The sequence below is a fragment of the Erythrolamprus reginae genome, chromosome 1 (assembly GCF_031021105.1).
Source record: "Erythrolamprus reginae isolate rEryReg1 chromosome 1, rEryReg1.hap1, whole genome shotgun sequence".
NCBI lineage: Eukaryota > Metazoa > Chordata > Lepidosauria > Squamata > Dipsadidae > Erythrolamprus > Erythrolamprus reginae.
The window spans coordinates 371,602,119-371,626,450 of record NC_091950.1 but is presented as its reverse complement, the minus strand read 5'-3'; the positions used below and the strand labels follow the sequence as shown (position 1 = coordinate 371,626,450).

The window sequence follows — 24,332 nt, the reverse complement described above, 5'->3', positions numbered from 1 at the left end:
TTAAAAGCCTTATGAATATTAGACCCAAATGGTCTCAGCATAGAACTAGTCCAAAACATATGACTCAGTGTCCCTTGTGAAATATTACCCTTCCAACTTAGAGTTTGAAGCCCAGCCCAGCCTTTACTGCCCATCCTCTGGGGCTTTAACAGAAAATAATATTTCATGGAGTTAATCAGTTCTTGAAAACACAGGATACTAATTTAACATATATTCAAACTCTAGCCCACTGTTTGGCTAAATAGGATATTTCAACTGGCTTTTTCAATTTGCTTGCAGATACACAAACATATAATATACACCCCTGTAGAAAAAAAAATGTTACACATGACTAAAAACCCTGAGTAAAAACATTTCTACCTATTAGTTTTAGTTGTGGATATAAATTAATGGTAGTTTTTGGAACTTTCAAAAATTTTCAAACATTTTAGTAGTTTAAGAATTTTAGTTCCTTTTAACTGATTAGAGAGTTTGTTGAAAAATTGTAAAATCAAAAGACCAAACATATTGCCATTCAGTAATAATCCAAATTCTTTTTGCAAAACTCAATCTGAATAAGATGGTACAAAGTACTGATACCAGTCTTTCACCAGGAAGAAGTATTTATTAGCATTCAGATTGCCTGAAATGTCTCATTCTTTTAAGAGTTAGGATCAAATTTTATACATCACCTCAAATAATCTTCACATGCCTTATGGTGTTTAATGCAAAAAATGAAAAATGATTTATAATTAAACCAGGAAATAAGCCCCTGCCAAGTATTATGGGTGGAGATAATAATTAGTGCCCATGAAAACCATTTTGAGATTAAGAATACCGTGAAGAAGTGGTACCTCTTCTTAAGAACACCTCTACTTAAGAACTTTTCTAAATATGAACTGTATGTTCAAGATTTTTTTGCCTCTTCTTAAGAACCATTTTCTACTTAAGAACCCGAGCCCGGAAAAATTTTCCAGGAAATTTGAGAGTGGCACAAAGGCCTGGCCAATTTGCTGCCATTCCTCCTTTAATCCTGGCCATCTCGGGCTTTTCTGGGCTGCCAAAGGAGCCTCCCCCTCTCGCCTGCCTCGGTTTCTCTCTCTGGTGCAGTGTATGGGAGGCGCGTGCTCCTCCTCACCGCTTCAGAGTCCCTCTTTTTTTTTTTTAAGCCTTAAAGTTTTGGATTTTTTTGATTCCCCTGACCTCACCTTCTTCCTTCAGCAGCGACTGTCCTCCTCCTCCTCTTCCTCCTCCTCCTCCTCCCACCCAAATTCCGAGCTTTTATTTCTTTCCTAATGGGTTTGCACACATTATTTGCTTTTACATTGATTCCTATGGGAATAATTGCTTCTACTTACAAACTTTTCTACTGAAGAACCTGGTCATGGAACAAATTAAGTTCTTAAGTAGAGGTACCACTGTAGTTGAAAACTAGTAAAGTTTAAATCCATTCCTTCATATCAAGAAACTTAAGAAAACACAGAAGCTTGACATTTCATAAAAGTCTTCTCAAAATCTTATCCTGCTGTTTGGATTATTTAGCTAGTATTCAGGTAAGGTAAATTCTTATTTGTTTCTAAGAATATGTCAGTTTTAAAAATAACATTTAAAAGATAATATTTGTAGCTCAGGGTTAAACAGGGGTGCTTGGTGCTCTATGAGCTTGCTTGTTTTCTTACACATGTTGCATTGATGATGTTACCTAGTTTGGGTAATGAAACACCTGCAAGGAAACAAGCAAGCTCGGAGAGCACCAAGGACCCAACATTTATTCTTCCCACAGACTCAGGGGCATTTTCTTAACCATCTATTCCAATGATGGCGAACCTTTTTTGGCTCATGTGTGTGTGCATGCTAACATATGTGCAAGTACCCATACCCATTCCCTCCCCCCATGCCTGCTCATTCCCCTGCACATGTGCACAGACACACACCTGCCCCTGGGCATGCACACAGGCTTCACGGAAGCCTGGGATGGTAAAAAAAAACCCAGCCAAACAGGAAGTTTGGAAAACAGACTTATGATTTGCCCGTTGTGCTGTTTTTTGCACTCTGGAGACTTCCCTGAAGCCTCTGGAGTGCAAAAAAATATTTTCCCGAACTTCCGCTTTCTCTGTTGGGCCATTTTTCATATTCCGGGGCTTCATGGAAGCTAACCTGAATCATCCGGGGAGCAAAATGGCCTCCCACAAGAGCAAAAATCAGCTGCCCAGCAAGCGCAACCACGTGTGCCCTCCAATATGGCCCCATAGGTGGTGTGCCATAGGTTCACTGTTAGATATGCTGCCCAGTTACCTACCAAGTTACAGGGTAAAAGTCAAAAGTTTATTGTCTGTTGATTGGTTGGCCTCTTTTTGGCGCTAAAATTGTATCAATGTAAAAGCTGCCTGTTGCTGAGGCTAGTTTGTATAAGTACTGAGAACTGTCATTGTATTGCGCTCTCAATACACAATTGCTAATTGACTGAGTTAGGCTACCTTGTTCCTGTCAGAACAATAAACTTGCTTTTGATTCAACCTATATTGAGAGATATTACATTGGCGACGAGGAGGTCGACCCTCCGTGTGCTACCATGGCTACTCCTTCTGTAGTCCAGCCACCAGAATTTTTTGACCCAGAAAAAACGACCTGGACAGTCTACATGGCTAAAGTCACCATCACTGATCTATTTGTATAGTGGTAATCTGAAATAGAAAGATGAACCTTTATCTTCTCTCTTTGACAAACACTTTGTTTTGTTCAAATTATTCAAATAATTAGTGGTATCTTGGAGATGATAATGCATGCTTTACGTCACGCCTAGAAACCATCTTGGGAATTGGATCTTCTCATATATCTTCTCTTCTATCTCTTCTATCTTTTCTATCCCTTCTATCTCTTATATCTCTTATATCTTTTCTGCTATTCTCTCTAGTTGTATTTGACTCCTATATTTTCTCTTGTATTCTTTCTTTAATACATTTTATTCGAATATATCCTCTATAACCTTCACTGTGTATTATTGTATATTGGACAAAACAAACAAACAGACAGACAAATAAAACAAACAAACAAACAAACAAACAAATAAATAAATTTAGTGCTGTGGGAAACTGGGAGGGGGAAATAGTGTGAGATATAGTCAAAATAAACATTCCTTTCTCCAGAGAGTTAAGATCACTTTGTCTAGCACCTGGAGGGATGCGTCTGGGAGGCATCTCCAGTTGGGATGGTGTATTGATTGGACAATGTGATGGGCATGTGGGTGCCAGTGCTTGAACTTGCTTTTGGGTGTGGATAAGCAGAAGCTTTCGGACTTGGGTTTTCCCATATGTGCCAATATGACATGTCTAATAAAATGGAACTTTGAGGAAACACAAGCCTCAGAGTTTTCTTTTATTGGGCCTGTTACATGGAACATTTATACTTTATGCACTTCTAATTTTTAATGGCAAGCAGAAATGCTCTTCTGGGCAGATTTAAATTAAATGCCATCTTGCTATTGCCAAACGTCTTCATCAGAGTTTTAATCAAACATTAAGACATTAGATGTATGGAGTGAAACTGGAAGGGCAGAACACAATGTTTCTCAATTTTTGACACTACAAAATTGCCAACGTTGAGAATACTAGTATTACAGCATTCAAGCAAATCAAGCTAACAAATCCATTTGGCAACATAGATCAAGTGCTTTTCAATATCTTCAAAAGAATATCCAAATATCATGGGGGAAGAAGCCTAGAATTTAAACAGTAGGACACAAATCTACATATATGTTTTGATGGCAGTGGACAAATCAATGTATATCTTTTTTGTTTTTTTTCTTGCGGGAAATAAATGTCAGATCCCATCAAAATCTTGTGCTGAAAAAGCGAAATGAGTAAATAAAAGGTTAAGAAGCTGGAAAACCAATATCTGTAACTAGACCTGGCATGATGACCATCAGGCTGGGGAAAAAATACGCTACACAAAATGTAAGTTTGAATGATTTGGTTTCTTTTGGTTTGGTTTCTTTTTATAAAGATGTTCAGAACTGAAGAAGCTTCCTGATGACATATTCCTCGACATATTCAAGAGGAGATTGGACTGCCATCTGGCTGGGGAGGTGTAGAGTTTCCTGCTTGAGCAGGGGGTTAGACTTGATGACCTGCAAGGCCCCGTTCAACTCTAATAAATAAATAAATAAATGAGAAGCCAAATGTTTTCAAAGGCAAAAACCAAGGAAGTTCCGTTGACTTTTGAAAAGCACCTTTGAAACAACCATTGATATAGACAACATGCATAGACATTTGGCTAAGATATTTATTTTCTTGAATACTGAATTTTGAAATGTAATTAAATAATATATTAAAATACATATTTATGTTAACTGAATACCCCAAAACCTACAACCTTTCTCTCTCAATTCTCATCAAATTTAGTAATCTCTTTGCCCTCTTTCCGTAATGATCAAAGCAATAGCTTCATGGCATCGGACCACAATATCTCCGAGACCGCCTTCTGCCGCACGAATCCCAGCGACCGATTAGGTCCCACAGAGTGGGCCTCCTCCAGGTCCCGTCAACTAAACAATGTCAGTTGGCGGGCCCCAGGGGGAGAGCCTTCTCTGTGGCGGCACCGACTCTCTGGAACCAACTCTCCCCGGAGATCAGAACTGCCCCTACTCTTCCTGCCTTCCGTAAACTTCTCAAAACCCACCTTTGCCGTCAGGCATGGGGGAACTAAACATCTCCCCCTGGGCCCGCTGAATTTATACATGGTATGCTTATGTGTGTGTATGTTAGTATAGGGGTTTTTTAAACTTAATATTTTAATTAATTGGATTATGTATTGGATTGTTTTTTCACTTGTTGTGAGCCGCCCCAAGTCTTCGGAGAGGGGCGGCATACAAATCCAAATAAATGAAATGAAATGAAATAGGTTGTTTTTCAGTGACTCATCTTTGCATCTTTTGTGTGTTCAAAAATTTAAGCTTTATCTTCTTATTTGTGCTTTCAGTGTGCAATCTGATACTAACTTCACCTAATAATGAAAAATGTGTACTTCTTGCTGTCCAAGTTATTCTCAACTATTTTCATTAGCATTAGCATTTAGACTTATATACCACTTCGTAGTGCTCTAACAGCCTTCTCTAAGCCATTTACAGAATCAGCATATTGCCCCCAACAATCTGGGTGCTTATTTTACCCACCTTGGAAGGATGGAAGGCTGAGTCAACCTTGAGCCGGTGGTGAGATTTGAACTGCTGAACTACAGCTAGCAGTTAGCTGAAGAAGCCTGCAGTGCTGCACTCTAACCACTGTGCCACCCCAGCTCTATATTTCATTTTTATTTTTAACTATATTTTCTCCAATATACTTCAAAAATCAATATTTTTTTAATAACCCCACATATGAACTGGTCATATCCAGTCCACTGGTCACTGTTGTGTTTTTCAAATCTGCTTACAAACTATAAATTGCCATTTCAGTGCATCATCTTGTATAATTTTAAATAATTCTGTTGGTATTTTATCAACAACTTCAGCCCATCTTGTTAGCAATATTTTTAGAGCCAATTACACTTTCTAGAATGTCATGCAGCAAGTCTGTTTATTTATCTGCTGCCATGTATCGGGTGCTGATTTGGAGTTTTGCAACTTATATCTGGTTACTAATTAAAAATTAAAGCTGTATTATTTTTAGACTTTATTATTCATATTGCAAGCCATCATAGCACCCTACCTAAAATGACATGTGATAACAAGCCTGTAACCACAAACACAAGACTAATCTATACGTAATTGGCTTCAACCTTTTGGCACTGTTAGTTGAAGAATTTCATGTAAAAGTACTTCATTCAATGGACTACTGTGACAATTCATTAACTTACTTTCCACTTTTCCAAATTCCTTCCTTTGTGTTTTATAATGAGCTATTGTCTTGTCTTGAGGGTATTCAGTTTGCTATCAATGTGTATATGGATATTCTTTTGTTGCTGTGGAATCACCAGAGCTGACTGAATATACAATGGTGGGGAGGAATTCCATGAATAAATCAGGCCTAAGAAACAATAAGATACAGATGGCTTTTTAGTTAGTTCTGCCAGGATGCTGTACAAGCCAACTCCATGGGACTCATTAACCCGCAATAAGCAAATTGCCAGTAGCATCATCCAGCATGTAGATCTTCAAATTACATTATATTTTAAATTAATGAATGTTAACAGTTAAACATTGTCTGGACCACCTACTAATCACTAAGATTTGCAAAGCTTTTCAGAAAGGAACACATATGAATCCACTCTTTAAAATGAATGCAACAGCATTGCTTGCAAGGCTATGTGAGCGCATACATGAAGAGACACATACATACATACATACATACATACATACATACATACATACATACATTATATGTGTATAGGCCCCTGGGTAGGTCTCTCTATGTATGTGCTCACATAGCCTCCGACAGAAAAAAAAACATATAACCCTTCCCTGGTACAAAGCTGAAGGGATCAGATCCTGTAGCCTAGAGGTTAATTCTCTACCTTACAAGGCAAAGGCTGCAAGTTCAAATCCCAGTGAGAGGATATGGCTAGCTGATGAGGCCAGAACAAGGCTGAAATAGATCTATCCTAGTCTCCCTTAATTTTAAATTCAGCAAACACATGTGAGATAGATAGATAGATGGATGGATGGATGGATGGATGGATGGATAGATAGATACCGGTAGATAGATAGACATAGATAGAGATAGAGATATAGATGGAAGCATACTGCTTCCTTTTTGCTTCTCGTCCCCTCCAGGGCCCATCCAGATAGTTAATTTTATAGCCGACAAACTATTTTCTATGTGTGTAACATATTTTTGCTGATAATGAAAATGAAGGACACTAGTATAGATCTATTTCAAGCTATTTAGCTATCATCAGCTAACCTGAGGAGAGTTAAATAGCTTGAAATAGATCTATACAAGCCACCCTTCATTTTCATTATCAGCAAAAACATGTTACACACACACACACACATACATACACACAAACATACTGAATCTTCAAACAATGCCTTCAAAAAGTACATGTCCCCGCATGTTGTGAAGTAGTCTTCTGAATTCTTGACACAAATATAATTGTTCTAGAGAAAAGTATTCTGTTGTATTTCTGAGAAATTGGTTGTCTTAGTTCTTCTCAGTTACTGCTAATCTGGAAGTTATTTCACAAAGTTACCTGTATGATTTCATCCCAGGCAATTACAAGAATTTAGCAATTCGTAAACTCATCCCTGGATTAGTTATTTTCCTCCTTTCTCTTTGTTCATTTTCATTGTCTAACATGCTTTTAGAATGGAAACAAACAGAACTCTTGAAAAATGGATTTGAGTATCTGCTTTAGCTCACAAGCTAAAATACATTATAGGTACAAAAAAAAGTTTCCTTTTCTTGCCACCATTCACCTATTTCTTACCACCATTCACCTATTCAGCTTATATGACAAATACCTTTTCATCTGATATATGGAAATATCCTTCTCATATAATGCTTCAAAGCAGAATTCAGATCAAAGCTCTAGTTGCTTTTCCAAACAAAGTGTATGAATATTACAAGATCCAGGCTGCAAACTCCAGATTCCCCAGGCGGCAGCCAAGAGTTAGATTTAGCCACAGATTTCACGCTTGCTAACCTTCCCTTCTCCCTCCAAGTTTAGTTTTCTGCATTTCTTTTCAGCCTGAATTGTCTGGGTTTTTGCAGCTCATACCTAAGAGCTCTTTACTACGTACGTTGCAGTTTCATCTGTCCAGTTAAAGGGGTGATGCCCACATTACAGCAGTTATTCAGAAAGCAGTTCAAAACAACCTATTTGACAGTTACTGACCTGTTATTGGTGCAAATTATTATTATTATTATTTATTGGATTTGTATGCCGCCCCTCTCCGCACACTCAGGGCGGCTAACAACAATGATAAAAAACAACATGTGACAATCCAATAATAAAACAACTAAAAACCCTTATTATAAAAACCAAACATACACATAAACATACCATACATAACTTGTAATGGCCTAGGGGAAGGAATATCCTAACTCCCCCATGCCTGGCGACAAAGGTGGGTCTTGAGTAATTTGCGAAAGACAAGGAGGGTGGGGGCCGTTCTAATCTCTGGGGGAAGTTGATTCCAGAGGGCCGGGGCCACCACAGAGAAGGCTCTTCCCCTGGGGCCCGCCAAACAACATTGTTTGGTCGACGGGACCCGGAGAAGGCCAACTCTGTGGGACCTTATCGGCCGCTGGGATTCGTGCGGTAGAAGGCGGTTCTGGATGTATTCTGGCCCAATGCCATGTAGGGCTTTAAAGGTCATTACCAACACTTTGAATTGTGACCAGAAACCGATCGGCAGCCAGTGCAGGCCGCGGAGTGTTGCAGAAACGTGGGTGAATCTAGGAAGCCCGAGTTTGCGGAGAGGGGCGGCATATAAATCCAATAAATCTAATCTAATCTAATCTAAATCTAATGGCTCTCGCGGCCGCATTCTGCACAATCTGAAGTTTCCGAACACTTTTCAAATTAGATTTGTGTTTCATATGACTACATGAGAAAAAAGACATGGGGTGACATGGTGAAAACTGAGAGACCAGGTTGTCATAATTAATATATCATCGCATGATCTCCCTAAGTATGATTTAGAATCACTTGCATGCAAAATGAACTTGGGAGGATTCTGAAATCAATCATTTTGAATTGCTCCTCTTCCCCACTCCAGCATTCTCTTGGAGGTGTTAGGTCTGCAACTTCCAGAGTTATTAGTCACCATATGTTAAAATTAATGAGTTTTTAAACACTCCTCTCAACTAAACATGCATAATATGGGTAAAGAACATTAATGACTGTGACATATCAGAAATATTAAAGAGAAATAATATAGATCAGATCACTTTCCCCATCAGTGCCTATTAGTGCTGATGAAACTTTTAAAGTTACAGATTAGGTTCACACACCATGCTAAGCAGTAGATTACTTAAGCATGGTTTCTTGAATAAACAAGAGCTGACCACACTCCCACAATACGCCAAGTCTTGAGCCATAGCTACAAACAATGGATGGGATTGTACAACATGACAACCCACATGTAAATAAATCTTAGCAACTTATGGCTAAATATGATAGAAAAATTCAGCAAAATATATTAGAAAGGACCACCAATTCTAATGTTACTGATTACCAAATAATAATCATAAATTAGTAAATATTGGAGACTTAGAAGCCGCCAGAGTTAGCATCTGAACAGTTCAAAAAGAAGCAAGGAGGAGACTTGGACAGATGAATTCAATAGTAAGAGACTTCCAATAAGGGAGAGCCAAATTTAGGATGGTAGGTAAACCTCTGCCCATATGCATCCCAGCTATCATCCTTTTAGGAGGGAAGGCAGCATTTATGATTTATGATGCAAGAATAGATCTACCTTCACCACCTGGGCCAGATCAGATCATGCAAACTACAACCTGCATGCCATATAAAACAACCTGGTTGTCTTCCAGAAATATTTTACAACTATGTCCTCAGAAATATGAGAGTGACATGGAATGCAATATTGTACATTCTCAACACAGACATTCGCTGAAATCAAGTGGCCACCGCAGCTGCTGGCTACTTCCCTCAAAATGTACAATTGAGCTAAATCAATATGAGTAAAGGCTTCCTGTATATTATATTAAGAGGAACCAAGAAAGTAGCTCCTCTTGTCATTCCATAAAACACATAAGCTACATCCAATTGAATCATTTGTGGCTTGCATTGGCTGCCGATCAGTTTCCGGTCACAATTCAAAGTGTTGGTCATGACCTTTAAAGCCCTACATGGCTTTGGACCCGATTACCTCCGGAACCGCCTGCTACCGCACGAATCCCAGCGACCGATAAGGTCCCACAGAGTTGGCCTTCTCTGGGTCCCGTCGACTAAACCAGGGGTCCCCAACCACCGGGCCGCGGACCAGTACCGGGCCGCGGGGCATGTTGCACCGGTCCGTGGAGTCAGCAGCTGCCAGTCCTCCTGCCGCCGCCCCCTCCCTCCAGTGCTTCATCTCCCGCTGGGAAAGAGGCCTCGGGAGGCAGGTTCTGCCGGCCACAGGGCGATGGACGGGACAGAGGGGCGGGAAGGACCGGGAGGCTCAAGCCTCTTTTGGCTTCTGCCGTGGCACGCCTTTGCGTTTTTGGCTGGGGGGGGAGGCAGGAGGGCCGGCCTGACCCCCTCCCTCCAGCGCTTCACCTGCCGCTGGGCAAGAGGGTTTGGGAGGCAGGTTCTGCCGGCCACAGGGCGATGGCGGGAAAGAGGGGCGGGAAGGACCAGCACCCCCATGCTTAATCCCGCCCCCAACCACACCCCTTTCCGCCCCCAGCGGGCCATAGAAAAATTGCCTTGCTGAAACTGGTCCCTGGTGGAAAAAACATTGGGGACCACTGGACTAAACAATGCCATTTGGCAGGCCCCAGGGGAAGAGCCTTCTCTGTGGCGGCCCTGGCCCTCTGGAACCCACTCGCCCCCGGAGATTAGAACTGCCCCCACCCTCCCTGTCTTTCATAAACTACTCAAGACTCACTTATACCGCCAGACATGGGGGAGTTGAGATATTCCTTCCCCCTAGGCCATTACAAGTTATGCATGGTATGTTTGTGTGTATGTTTGGTTTTATAATAAGGGGTTTTAGTTGGTTTTTTTATTATTGGATTGTTACATGTTGTTTTATCATTGTTGTTAGCCGCCACGAGTCTACGGAGAGGGGCGGCATACAAATCCAATAAATTATTATTATTATTATTATTATTATTATTATTATTATTATTATTATTATTTCAGACATAATTTGCAATTGAAGTCAACATAAAAAAAGAAATCATAGACCCCTTTGTTTATCTACAGTAATTTGGAGCCTAGGAGGGTGGAAATGCAGTGCCTACCTTCAACTCTTTAAAGCACCACTTCCCCATTCTTTACCACTAATCACGCTTGGGAATCAAACCCAAATAGCCCTACTATGTAATCAAATCATCCAAACTGGTTTTCAATACTGATTCAAATACTCTTCATTCTATTGATTTGTTTCTTTGAGATTATTTGGGAGAAGGAACTAGAGAGTAAAATTCAGATTTATCAGTTTGTCTGAGAGATTATGTTTAAATGTAAAGAGATTAGATTTGCCTGTAGAGTAATGGATGAATACCTGCATTCAACAACTGAAAAAATGCTATTGTTGTATCCCAAGACTAAGGGTAAGAGAAGAATATTGAAAAATTATAAGAGGACTGAGTTACTCTATGTGTCTGCGTGTTTGGCAGAATATGATCAATTTGGTATGAGAAGTGACACAGAGCAAGATTTGGGCATTCTTAGCCTTCATGCAGGGTACAGATAGTTAAACCTTATTTTTGGTCTTCTTCAAGTCATCAAGAAATATATGAATGTGAGAAGGAAAACTTAAGCTACATTTGTTGATTAGAGAATATGTATGATAAAGGATTCAGGGCTTAATGAGACCAATGTTTCTCAACCTTGGCAACTTCAAGATTTGGGGCGTTGGTCCACATATCTTGAAGCTGCTTTGGTTGAAAAGGACAACATAATGTAGCAATATGAAAATTAGTTTCTGAATGGGATAAAGGCAGTATATGATAGAAGTAAAATGTCTGAAATTAAATACAATGTTAGTGAACGATTCATCACTGAGCTGGGAGTAAAACGTCTGAGCTGTTACTTGGAAATTTAAGATATTTATGGAAAAATATGCAATGAAACCTCATATACAGTGTTCCCTCGATTTTCGCGGGGGATGGGTTCCGAGACCGCCCGCGAAAGTCAAATTTCCGTGAAGTAGAGATGCGGAAGTAAATACACTATTTTTGGCTATGAACAGTTTCCCAAGCCTTCCCTTAACACTTTAAACTCCTAAATTTACAATTTCCCATTCCCTTAGCAACCATTTAGATTATTACTCACCATGTTTATTTATTAAAGTTTATTTTAAAAAATGTTTTTTAAAGGCAGATGAAAGTTTGGCAATGACATATGACATCATCAGGCGGGAAAAACCGTGGTATAGGGGGAAAAACCGTAAAATATTTTTTAATTAATATTTTTGAAAAACCGTGGTATAGACGTTCCGCGAAGTTCGAACCCGCGAAAATCGAGGGAACACTGTATATTAGAAATATGTAGGTTGAGAATAGTGTTTTTATACATATTTCCTTTTCTCTTCTCTTATGCCATGTCTTAAATTTCTTTTGATTTTCATTTCTTATTCTATTTTTTCTATCTGCAAAAGATTACTTAAAATAGTCTCCATTAATTATAAAATGGAATAGTGCATGCTGCTATAATTTTATCCATGATTTTAGATGTAAACCACCTTGAAAGGACTGTATAGTCCCCAAAAACATAATATAAATACTTCACTAAGTCTATTATATTTCTGCAATCAAAAGCTCATTTCTGGCAAGGAAAAATCTTGTGAAATGTTAAACACATTTATTATTGTATAAAAGAGTTTGTTGCCATAACAACCGTGTTAGGTTTTTAAAGGGCCACAAGACTGTTCTATTTGATACAGGTAATTCTGCCTCTGGAAAGGGTTTCAAAATGCCCCTTTTTCCAGCTAGTCTGGAGAGTTTATCTGAGGGCTGATAGCAAGGTTACAGCTGAGAATCTGTTCTGAAGTTCCATCTATTGTGGAGAACTATATACAAAATATACATTTGTTTTTATAACCACCATCTGAGTGCAGCTTAGCATTTTATTGAGCAATGATCTTGAAATGTAGAATATCAATAAACACTGATGGTCAGTTATTAAAAAAACTATTATAAATGGTAATTGTTGAAGGTAGAAAATTAATTCAGAAGGCAGTCTTGTCTAGTTGTTAAGGCTTCAGGCCAGAAAGCAGGAGGTTGTGTTCTAGTACAACCTTAGCCATGAAAGACAGCTAGATTATCTTTACCAAGTGGCTCTCTCTCAGCCCAACTCATCTCACACAGTTGCTGTAGCAATAAAATTATCAAAACAAGTTGCAGGGAAGGAGTGCTACTGTCCTTATGTGTCTTATTTAGGGGGCTAAATAAACATTTGGTTTCACTCCATATAGTATTCCTCAATCTATTTTTGCCTCATTTAGAATAGAATAGAATTCTTTACTGGCTAAGTGTGATTGGACACACAAGGAATTTGTCTTGGTGCATATGCTCACAGTGTACATAAAAGAAAAAGATGCATTTGTCAAGAATCATGTGGTACAACACAATGATTGTCGTAGGGGTCAAATAAGCAATGAGGAAACTATCAATATTTGCCCAGGTTCACCTGGTGCACCAGTTGCGGCCCTACTTGGACCAGGAGTCACTGCTCACAGTCACTCATGTCCTCATCACCTCGAGGTTCGACTACTGTAACGCTCTCTACATGGGGCTACCTTTGAAGAGTGTTCAGAAACTTCAGATCGTGCAGAATGCAGCTGCGAGAGCAATCATGGGCTTCCCTAGGTATTCCCATGTTACACCAACACTCTGCAGTCTGCATTGGTTGCCGATCAGTTTCTGGTCACAATTCAAAGTGTTGGTTATGACCTATAAAGCCCTTCATGGCACTGGACCAGAATATCAGCGAGACTGCCTTCTGCCGCACGAATCCCAGTGGCCGGTTAGGTCCCACAGAGTTGGCCTTCTCCAGGTCCCATCGACTAAACAATGTCGGCTGGCGGGACCCAGAGGAAGAGCCTTCTCTGTGGCAGCCCCAACCCTCTGGAACCAGCTCCCCACAGAGATTAGGATTGCCCCCACCCTCCTTGCCTTTCGTAAACTCCTTAAAACCCACCTCAGCCATCAGGTATGGGGGAACTGAGACATCTCCCCTTGCCTGTGTAGTTTTATGTATGGTATGTTTGTGTGTATGATTTTTAAATAATGGGGTTTTTAGACTTTTAATGTTAGATTTGTTATTTTAGACTTTTAATATTAGATTTGTTACTGTATATTGTTTTATCTCTGCTGTGAGCCGCCCCAAGTCTGCGGAGAGGGGCGGCATACAAATCTAATAAATAATAATAATAATAATAATAATAATAATCATCATCATCATCATCATCATCATTTTAGGATACAAGCAACAAGTTACAGTCATACAGTCCTAAGTGGGAAGAAATGGGTGATAGGAATGATGAGAAAAAACTAGTAGAAATAGAAGTAGAGACTTAGTAAAAAGTTTGACAGTGTTGAGGGAATTATTTGTTTAGTAGAGTGATGGCGTTCGGGGAAACATTGTTCTTGTGTCTAGTTATCTTGGTGTGCAGTGCTATGTAGCGACATTTTGAGGGTAGGAGTTTAAATAGTATTTGGCTTCCAAGTATAATGGGAAACTTAGGGGAGAAGTTCCATTTTTCCCTGCAACTCAGTTGTGTGTATTTACATTCTCTGAATGAAAAAAGAATAAAGAGGTAAGGCCAAGGTGGGAGAGGCATCTGAAACACTAATTAATGTATTGTGACATAAGCATTTAGGGGCTACAGTCAGTTGACAGGATAATAGCTGACTGGTGTTTGTGTTTCTGTCTCACTGTGTATATACACATAAGGGAAGCGTGGATAGAGAAGAAATAACTGAGAGACTGGGAACTAAAGAACATAGAAAGTCAGAGGCAATATCTGACGCGTGTCCACTTGAAGTAAGTTCAATAGAAAAGACAATTCAGCAGTAAGCAAATCACATTAATCTTGTCCCAAGTTTCTAAATAGTATGTTCCCTTTTCCCATTATTTTTACTCAATTTGATACAGGCGATAATCTTGCATTACTCAGTAACAAGTTATCCATGGGAGTTATAGTCAAGCCCATCTGGAAGGCAAAAAAATATTTTAGGGGGGGGGGAATATAAATTTTTCTTTATTTTTCCTTGAACATACAATAAAAACAATGTGAGCAGCAAAAAAAAACCACAGAATCAATGCCTAAAATAATAATTAATGATATTTCTTTGATACGTTAAACATTGAGAGGAAAAAAATGTTAATAATGCTTTTAATATGTACTTTTTATCCTCTTCTTTGCTAAGTTAATTAAAATTAGCAAAGAAGAAGATAAAAAGTACATATTAAAAGCATTATTAATATTTTTTTCTCTCAATGTTTAACGTATCAAAGAAATATGAGACATATTTCATCTACAGGTAGCAATATTATAAAATCTAATCCCTTATATTCCCTTTTTCTATCTATAATAAAACATAAACATCTTAACATCTTAACTAAATATCTAATTTAATTCTTTTATCTCTGTGTTAACTCCTTATCCATTGCTGCCACCAATCCTTATCTCGTCATCCGTGTCTTTAATAGATTCAAATTAAATCATCATGTATTTCTTCAAAAGTAATTAAGAAAATTACTTCTCAATTATTTTTAGTTTCCAGCCATTCATAAAACTTTCCCCAGATCTTATAGGAATCACACACTTCTTTATCTTTAAGTTTTAAAGTAAGCCTGTTCATTTCAGCACAATCTAAAATTTTGCATAATATTTCTCTTTCCTCTGGAATTCTATTCAGCTTCCAATTTTGTGATATGATAACTGCATTATTCGGTAACAAGTTATCCATCGGAGTTACAGTCAAGCCCATCTGGAAGGCAAAAAATTGTCAGCGTTCAAAACCTATGGTGGACAATATAAGGCAGTTTCCTAAATTCTTGTTCAGTTAGAGGGGTTACTTAGTTATTTTTATGAGCCAAGGTGGTACAGTGGGTAGAGTGCAGTACTGCAGGCCACTGAAGCTGACTGTAGATCTGTAGGCCAGCGGTTCAAATCTCATCACCGGCTCAAGGTTGACTCAGCCTTCTATCCTTCTGAGGTGGGTAAAATGAGGACCTGAATTACGGGGGCAATATGCTTGCTTTGTTAAAAAGTGCTATTGCTAACATGTTGTAAGACGCCCTGAGTCTAAGGAGAGGGGCAGCATAAAAAAATCAAATAAATAAATAAATTTTACAAATGTATGAGGACAGAAGTGTTGAACTCGCATCTCCTACTTTCTAGTCCAGTGCCTTAACCACTAGATCAAACTGGCTCTTTTGGTACCACTGTGGATGAGAATGTAATGGTTGAGACAATAGGCTAGCATAGTAATTTCCCTTGAATTGTTTTTGTGTTTCTCTATTGTTCTTTGTTTTTAAAAGTTAAACGCCTCTTTCGGTTTGCCTGAAAGAATGTCCCTGAAATGGAGTTCTAGTTACCAAGTTCTATTTGTAGTTACAAAGTTTGTGACCTGACTATCAGTATGCCAAAATACACCTTGACGTACACTGGTAAGAAGTCTGTGATAGCAGAAGACCTATCAACTGTCTTAGTCAAAGAAAGATTACCGTAATGGCATAGCTGTTTGAACACCTTCTGTCAGTAATGCTGGAAGGCAAACACAGCTGAACCCACAGAGTATTTATGACCGTCATCCTCATCAAGTGATCTACATTAAGCTGTTTATTTTGTGGGTTAAATCAAATTGCACACATTTTTTATTTTTGTTTCTGAACAGTGATTGTAATAAAAACAAACTGGATGCCAATTTATATTTTTATGCCAATATATATTGACATTTTGTATAGTTAGTTAAGGCAGCATAGGTCTGATTACCAACAGTAATCAGTAACTACTTCATTTTTCTGATTCTAATTTTCTGCTTCCAAAAGCATGCAGATTAGCCACCACGGGAAGTAGCAGTTTTACTTAATATAGGTTGTTAATGCGATATATTTGGTTTTGGCTAAACATGTTGTTTGAATCTGCCATCATGACGCATGAACCATGGTTGATGGTTTACACCAATGCATGAATTTATTCAACCGTAGCTTGTGCTATAATCCATGGTTCGACATGCTGTTAGAATGTCAAATGAGATGAGTTTACAATGACCCAACACAGGCAGTTCTTATGCTACCCATCAGGAACAGCTTGTTCAATTTGCATTCATAATTTGAAAACTTGACATTTTGCAGAACCTGCAGGCGTTGACAAGGAATATTTTAAGTGGCTGAAAGAGAAACAGATAATTGAAATTTAGGTAGGGTATGTATGTGTAGGATGTGCGATTCTGTGATAAATATTCAGTATGGGTTCAAGTTTTGTTCCTGATTTTTTCTCCCCTCTGCAGACCTATGCCCTATAAAACTTTCCTTGCCATATGAATTTTTTTGTTATCTTCATTAATTAATATATTTAATAGAAGAATTTGGTAGAGTAGCTGGTTTGAAAATCAATAAAAATAAGACACAATTATTAACTAAAAATATGACAGACTCTCAGACAAAACTACTAGAAAAATATTAAAAATGAAGATAACAAAGAAAGTAAAATACTTAGGTATTTGGATATCAGCTAAATCTATGTCACTAAAAGAAGATAATTACACTAAACTTTTAAAGCAAATTAAAAAAGACTTAGAAACTTGGAATAATTTACAACTATCATTATTAGGTAGAATTTCTACAATAAAGATGAATATTTTACCTAAAGTTTTGTTTTTATTTCAGGTAATCCTTATAAACCCAGGTAGAATTTTTTTTAAAGAATTAATGAAGATAATAAAACTTTCCAATATTACAGGAAGCAACTATAAGCAACTGTAGCACGGCTACAGCAAAATATGTTTTTTTTTTTTTTTAAAGCTAGAGTTCTTCAAAGACTGAGCTGGCTTTTTCTGAATTTTTGTAGTAGAGGGACAGCCACACAGGGAATTAAGGGAGCTCTAGAATATTGGTAAGCATAGATTGAGGAATACTGGCCAACAGACAAACAGCTATGGTTTCTTGAACAGAAGCATTATGAATAGATGAAAGCCTTTTCTTTAGAAGCAATCTTTCTTCAAGACCTTTCTTTCTTTTTCTCCTTTAATCTTCATTTTCTGTCATCTTGGATAATCAAGCAATAATATAGTCATCAGCCTGGGCTATTCTATCATCAGCCTGACATCCATCTGTACTGATATTACACATCAGCATAAGAGGATGAACTAATCAATTGCCATTTCTGCTGCATGCATGAAATAGCGTGATATGCCCTATTTTAATTTGCCCAGAGTCCTATAAGCAAAGTCATTTTACGATGCAAAAAAATTCTGGGATTGTTCTAAAAATTCTGCTTAGAAATGTTGAAGGTGAGGTAATATGTCTCTGCTTCTTAGATAAATGATAAATACCAAGAATATTACTACTAAATTATAACGGTATTTTTCAAAGAGTGAAAATCGGCTTTCCAATTTTCTGAACCAATGATAGTGCCAAGCTCATTGCTCACCATGTGCCTTTTGCTCCCTACACCAACTTGGGAAGATTGAACCCCAATGTATAAGATTTAAAGAATAGAAAATTAAGGGTTGAAGAACATATAAAGCTGTGTGTGTTCCATAGTAATGCTTACATCAACAGATGCTCAGATTATTATTATTATTATTATTATTATTATTATTATTATTATTATTATTATTTTTATTGTCATAGTTCTAGTTATTCTTCCTATTCTTCAAAGTTATTCTTCCCATTACAGAGGGTGAATTAAGAAGATGAAGAGGAGAATGTCTGCCATCCTCTGTGAAGAGGATGTATGTCAATCATCCAAGTCTTGGATGATCCAGGTCCCAAAGGCGCTTTTCAAAAGGCAACTGGACTTTCTTAGTTTTTTTTTCTTTGAAAAAGTTTTGCTTCTTATCCAAGAAGGTTCTTCAGTTCTGAAAACAAAACTGAAGAAGGTTGTAGGATAAGAAGCAAAATGTTTTCAAGGAACCCCCCCCCCCAAAAAAAAAAAATCCAGGAGCCTTTTGAAAAGCATCCTTGGGACAACAAAGAGGAGAAACAGAGCTAATAAAAATTATGAATCCTAAGCATGCAGAGAACATAGCTTATTAAAAACCACAAACCTCAGACTGGCTGACAGGCAGAGGGCTGAATTGAAAAAATCAAAACAAAATTAAATTGACAAGGAGCCCTTACTAAAATCATCATGAATCATCTAATAATTTATTAGATTTGTATGCCGCCCCTCTCCAAATCTTTGGAGAGGGGCGGCATACAAATCTAATAAATTATTATTATTATTATTATTATTATTATTATTATTATTATTATTATTATCATCATCATCATCATCATCATCATCAATAAAAGCCAGGATTGAAAAATCAACAGATGATCCGAAGTGCAGATTCTGTAAAGAAACAGATGAAACAATCGATCACATACTCAGCTGCTGCAAAAAGATCGCACAGACTGACTACAAGCATAGTCATGATGCTGTGCACAGATGATCCACTGGAACCTGTGCCAGAACTACCATCTACCAGTAGCAAAGAACTGGTGGGATCATAAGCCCCCAAAAAGTGGTCAAAAATGAGCAAGCAAAATTACTGTGGGACTTCCGACTGACCAAATTTTGGACGATAGTACAGCAGACATCATGATTGTGGAGAGAAACAAAGTATAGATCATCGACATCGCAATCCCAGGAGACAGCAGAATTGAGGAGAAGCAGCTAGAGAAATTTGTGAAATACGAAGATCTGGAAATCAAGCTGCAATGACTCTGGCATAAGCCAGTGAAAGTGGCCCCAGTGGTCCTTGGCACGCTGGGCATAGTGCCAAAAGATCTCAGCAGACATTTGAAAACCATCAGAATTGACAAAATCTCCATCTGTCAACCTCAAAAGGCCGTTTTACTGGGTCATGAATACTTTTTAAGACCTACACTTGTTCCTAAGTCTTCTTTTTTCAGATTTCCAGATTCATGAGCTAAACTTCTTCCTCCCCTCCAGCTTCTGTTCTAGAACATATACTCTAATTGCTATATGACCAAGCACTGGATACATTTGGGAGGAGGGATATGTGTGTTTCACCGCATAGTCACTTATTTGCACCTAATACCATGATCTAAATGTTAGCTAGCAAGCAGCAGTGCCTCATTTAACAATACCATATGGAATTAACATCTGATACTGCTTGGGCAAGTATCTCTTCTCATTGAAAACACGTCAAACGTGCTGCAGATTACACTGTGGCATTTAAATAGTAATAATTTGGATGTGAAATCTAAATTAAAAATGTGTTGCACTTTAGAAGCATAAATTCCTCTCGTATGGATGGAAAAATAACAATTAGTCACTTTTAACAGAAGAAGCCAAGGTACACAAATGTGATCCTCTGTGATCTATTAAAATATCCATACTTATTTTTACCTTTTTAAAAAACCAATTAAATTTAGACTGTACTCCAGCACTTTATTAAGTATATTCCTGATCATATACATGCTGCAGAAAACCATAAGCTTTATGATTGATTCAAGATCTAATTCTCAAGGTGCTATGATAGAGTTTTACTTATTCATAACAATGTCCCATCTGTTTTTACAAATGTTGCTTGAATCTTAAATTGCTCTCTCTATATTTCTGCCAGTAAAGAGGAGTTAAAACATTTCCATTGACTAGAAGTGATGTATTCCTAAATAAAAGGCATCTATAATATTAAGTTCCTATATTGATCAAGGAAATGGAGCACCTCTCTTATGAAACCAGGTTGCAATGCCTTGGTCTCTTCAGCCTTGAAAGACGGCATTTAACGGGTGACTTGATTGAAGTGTATAAAATCATGCATGGGATAGAAAAGGTGGATAGAGAAAAATTATTTTCTCTATCACACAATACTAGAACGAGGGGGCACTCCCTAAAGCTCATAGGTAAGAAAGTGAGGACAAATCAAGGGAAATATTTCTTCACCCAGAGGGTCGTTGGTTTATGGAATTCACTTCCAGAAGAGGTCGTGACAGCTGTCAGCCTGGATAGCTTCAAGGCAGGATTAGACAGATTCATGGATGCCAAGTATATTGGTGGTTATTGAAACGGATGTCCATGTGCCGCCCCTATGTTGTTTGAAGCAGACAAGATTCCCTTGAGTACCATTTGTTGGGGGTCAAGGGAAAGGGAGGGTTTTGCCTTCTCTTTCTGCTCAAGATCCCCATGTACAATTGGTGGGCCACTGTGTGGCACAGAATGCTGGACTTGATGGGCTTTGGCCTGATTCAGCATGGCTCTTCTTATGTTCTAAGTGTGAAACTTCCTCGTCATGCTTTCACTTAAATATGACTATGTCCAGTCAACTCAAGTGGCTATGTTCAGTTGTATACCATGTAAAAGACAATATCCCATGACTCACACATATGAAAACCTTTACATTTATCCGCAACAGATGAGAGCAAACAAAGGAAGAATAATTATTCATGCCAATAAGGAGAATATAAGCAGTCTGAGTTAATTATTTTGAGAATGAAGGCTGATAAATAAATAAAACGGATGTTCAGTTGATGGGTCCATAAAAGGAAAGGCATCTCACCCAATGCTAATATAACATTGTCTCAAAGCAGTACTTTTCATTTATCTATGTGTGGGGTATGAATGCATTTGACAAAACTGCCAAAGCTATGAATGGAAGGCGTTATATTCAGCTGATGCAACTGAAGAGTGAAGGAAGTTTTTATCCTTTCCTTTCCATTCTGGATTCTTCACTCATGTTTGCCCACATATTTATGATGAGGAAAGTTTCTGGCACATGAACTTATAAATAGATGGAAAACCAATGTATAGCTTCCTCATTACCATTTTGACATTTTTATTATTCCCACTGGAAGAAACACTGAAATTCAAAAACAACTTCAGCCTGAAGTTACAGAAATCTGAAGTTACAGAAACAATGGCTTGAGTTTAAACACCCAAAGGTATCTTAATCTATTAGTCCAAGGACAGCTGATAAGCAGGCTTTGTTTATATTTTTCACAAAAAAGCAACAATTCGCATGCCATCAAAATGTATGCAGAATTGAATTCTTCATTACAAAAGCATTTCGCAGAATAATTTCTGGGAGGCTATACAATTTATTTATTTATTTATTCATTCATTCATTTATTCATTTATTCATTTATTTATTTATTAGATTTGTATGCCGCCCCTCTCCGTAGACTCGGGGCGGCTCACAACATACAATAAAACAATTCACAACAAATCTAATAAATTTTTTTTAAAAATTAAAAAACCATTATTAACCCAGACATACCATACATAAATTGTATAGGCCCGGGGGAGGGGGGAATGCCTCAATTCCCCCATGCCTGATGGCAGAGGTGAGTTTTAAGGAGTTTACGGAAGGCAAGGAGGGTGGGGGCAGTTCTAAACTCCGGGGGGAGCTGGTTGCAGAGAGTCGGGGCTGCCACAGAGAAGGCTCTTCCCCTGGGACCCGCCAGACAACATTGTTTAGTCGACGGGACCTAATCGGTCGCTGGGATTCGTGCAGCAGAAGGCGGTCCCGGAGATATTCTGGTCAGAGGTGATTGTTGATTTGGATATGGACAATATGGCAGAAGTCTGATTTTGGTATCATTTTAAACACAGGGATGAATGTTGAGAATTGCTGGTTAATGCAGCTACAAAGACAAAGCTTTGTTTATAACTATTAATACTTGTTAATGTTTACTAAGTAGTTAAAGGAGATTTTTTTATATATATCATAAGGACTTTGGGACCCGGTCACTCCTTCCAGGCCTAACCTAACTTTGTGAAAAACAACAGCAATAGTGTAAATCAAATCACTATAATATTCTGAGCTAAGCGTTCCCAAATCCATAAGAAAAATTCTATTTTCCTTTTTAAAAAAACAGCCCTAAGGAAAGTCTAAAACAGCAGGTAATTCTATTGACCAACTCTTCTGAATACCATCAAAGATGAAATAATCTGCTTTCTTATTTTCTCCGTTCTCTCATTTCCTTCCCCATGCTGATTTGCCCCAAACAGCCATAAAACAAAAAGGCTGTTTTCATATAATTCACTTGCCAAGCAGACCATCAATTATACAAATCTTCCATTACTCTGGTACCATGGAAAATGACATCATTCACCTGGAAGTGCCATTTCCTCCATTATTCCCTAGTGCTATTGGTGACCTTGGCAGTCTATTACAATTCTTAACTTATGTCAAAATCTTCTGCACAAGATTGATGTAAGACTAAAAGTCTCATACATTCAGCCACTTCCAACTAGGTGGAAGTAGGAATAACCATTAGAAAAATTCACATACTGTATTATGGCCATATAGAAACATAGAAGATTGACGGCAGAAAAAGACCTCATGGTCCATCTAGTCTGCCCTTATACTATTTCCTATATTTTATCTTAGGATGGATATATGTTTATCCCAGGCATGTTTAAATTCGGTTACTGTGGATTTACAAACCGCATCTGCTGGAAGTTTGTTCCAAGCATCTACTACTCTTTCAGTAAAATAATATTTTCTCACATTGCTTCTGATCTTTCCCCCAACTAACCTCAGATTGTGCCCCCTTGTTCTTGTGTTCACTTTCCTATTAAAAACACTTCCCTCCTGGACCTTATTTAACCCTTTAATATATTTAAATGTTTCGATCATGTCCCCCCTTTTCCATTCTGTCCTCCAGACTATACAGATTTAGTTCATGAAGTCTTTCCTGATAAGTTTTATGCTTAAGGCCTTGCACCATTTTTATAGCCCGTCTTTGGACCTGTTCTTTTTGTAGGTGAGGTCTCCAGAACTGAACACAGTATTCCAAATGTGATCTCACCAGCGCTCTATGCAGCGGGATCACAATCTCCATCTTCCTGCTTGTTATACCTCTAGCTATGCAGCCAAGCATTCTACTCGCTTTCCCTACTGCCTAACCGCACTGTTCACCCATTTTGAGACTGTCAGAAATCACTACCCCTAAATATAGAGTCCATTGTGGGTAGCAAACCTCTACATGGGGCTACCTTTGAAAAGTGTTCAGAAACTTCAGATCGTGGAGAATGCAGCTGCGAGAGCAATCATGGGCTTTCCCAAATATGCCCATGTTACTCCAACACTCCGCAGTCTGCATTGGTTGCCGATCAGTTTCCGGTCACAATTCAAAGTGTTGGTTATGACCTATAAAGCCCTTCATGGCACCGGACCAGATTACCTCAGGGACCGCCTTCTGCTGCACGAGTCCCAGCGACCAGTTAGGTCCCACAGAGTGGGCCTTCTCCGGATCCCATCAACCAAACAATGTCGCTTGGTGGGACCCAGAGGAACAGCCTTCTCTGTGGTGGCCCCGACCCTCTGGAACCAACTCCCCCCAGAGATTAGAATTGCCCCCACCCTCCTTGCCTTTTGTAAGCTACTTAAAACCCACCTCTGCCCTCAGGCATCGGGGAACTAAGATACACTTTCCCCCTCGGCCTTTACAATTTTATGTATGGTATGTTTGTATATGATTGGTTTTTATATAATGGGTTTTTAACTGTTTTTTTAGTATTGGATTTTGTTGTACTGTTTTTCTGCTGTTGTTAGCCG

The 24,332-nt window shown here is 38.4% G+C and overlaps 1 protein-coding gene across 2 annotated transcripts in view; it reads right to left on the bottom strand.

Moving 5' to 3' along the window:
* The window catches only part of PRKCE (protein kinase C epsilon), a 404,880-nt gene that overhangs the window by 273,596 nt on the left and 106,952 nt on the right, over positions 1–24,332 (bottom strand). The gene's annotated exons all lie outside the window — the stretch shown is intronic.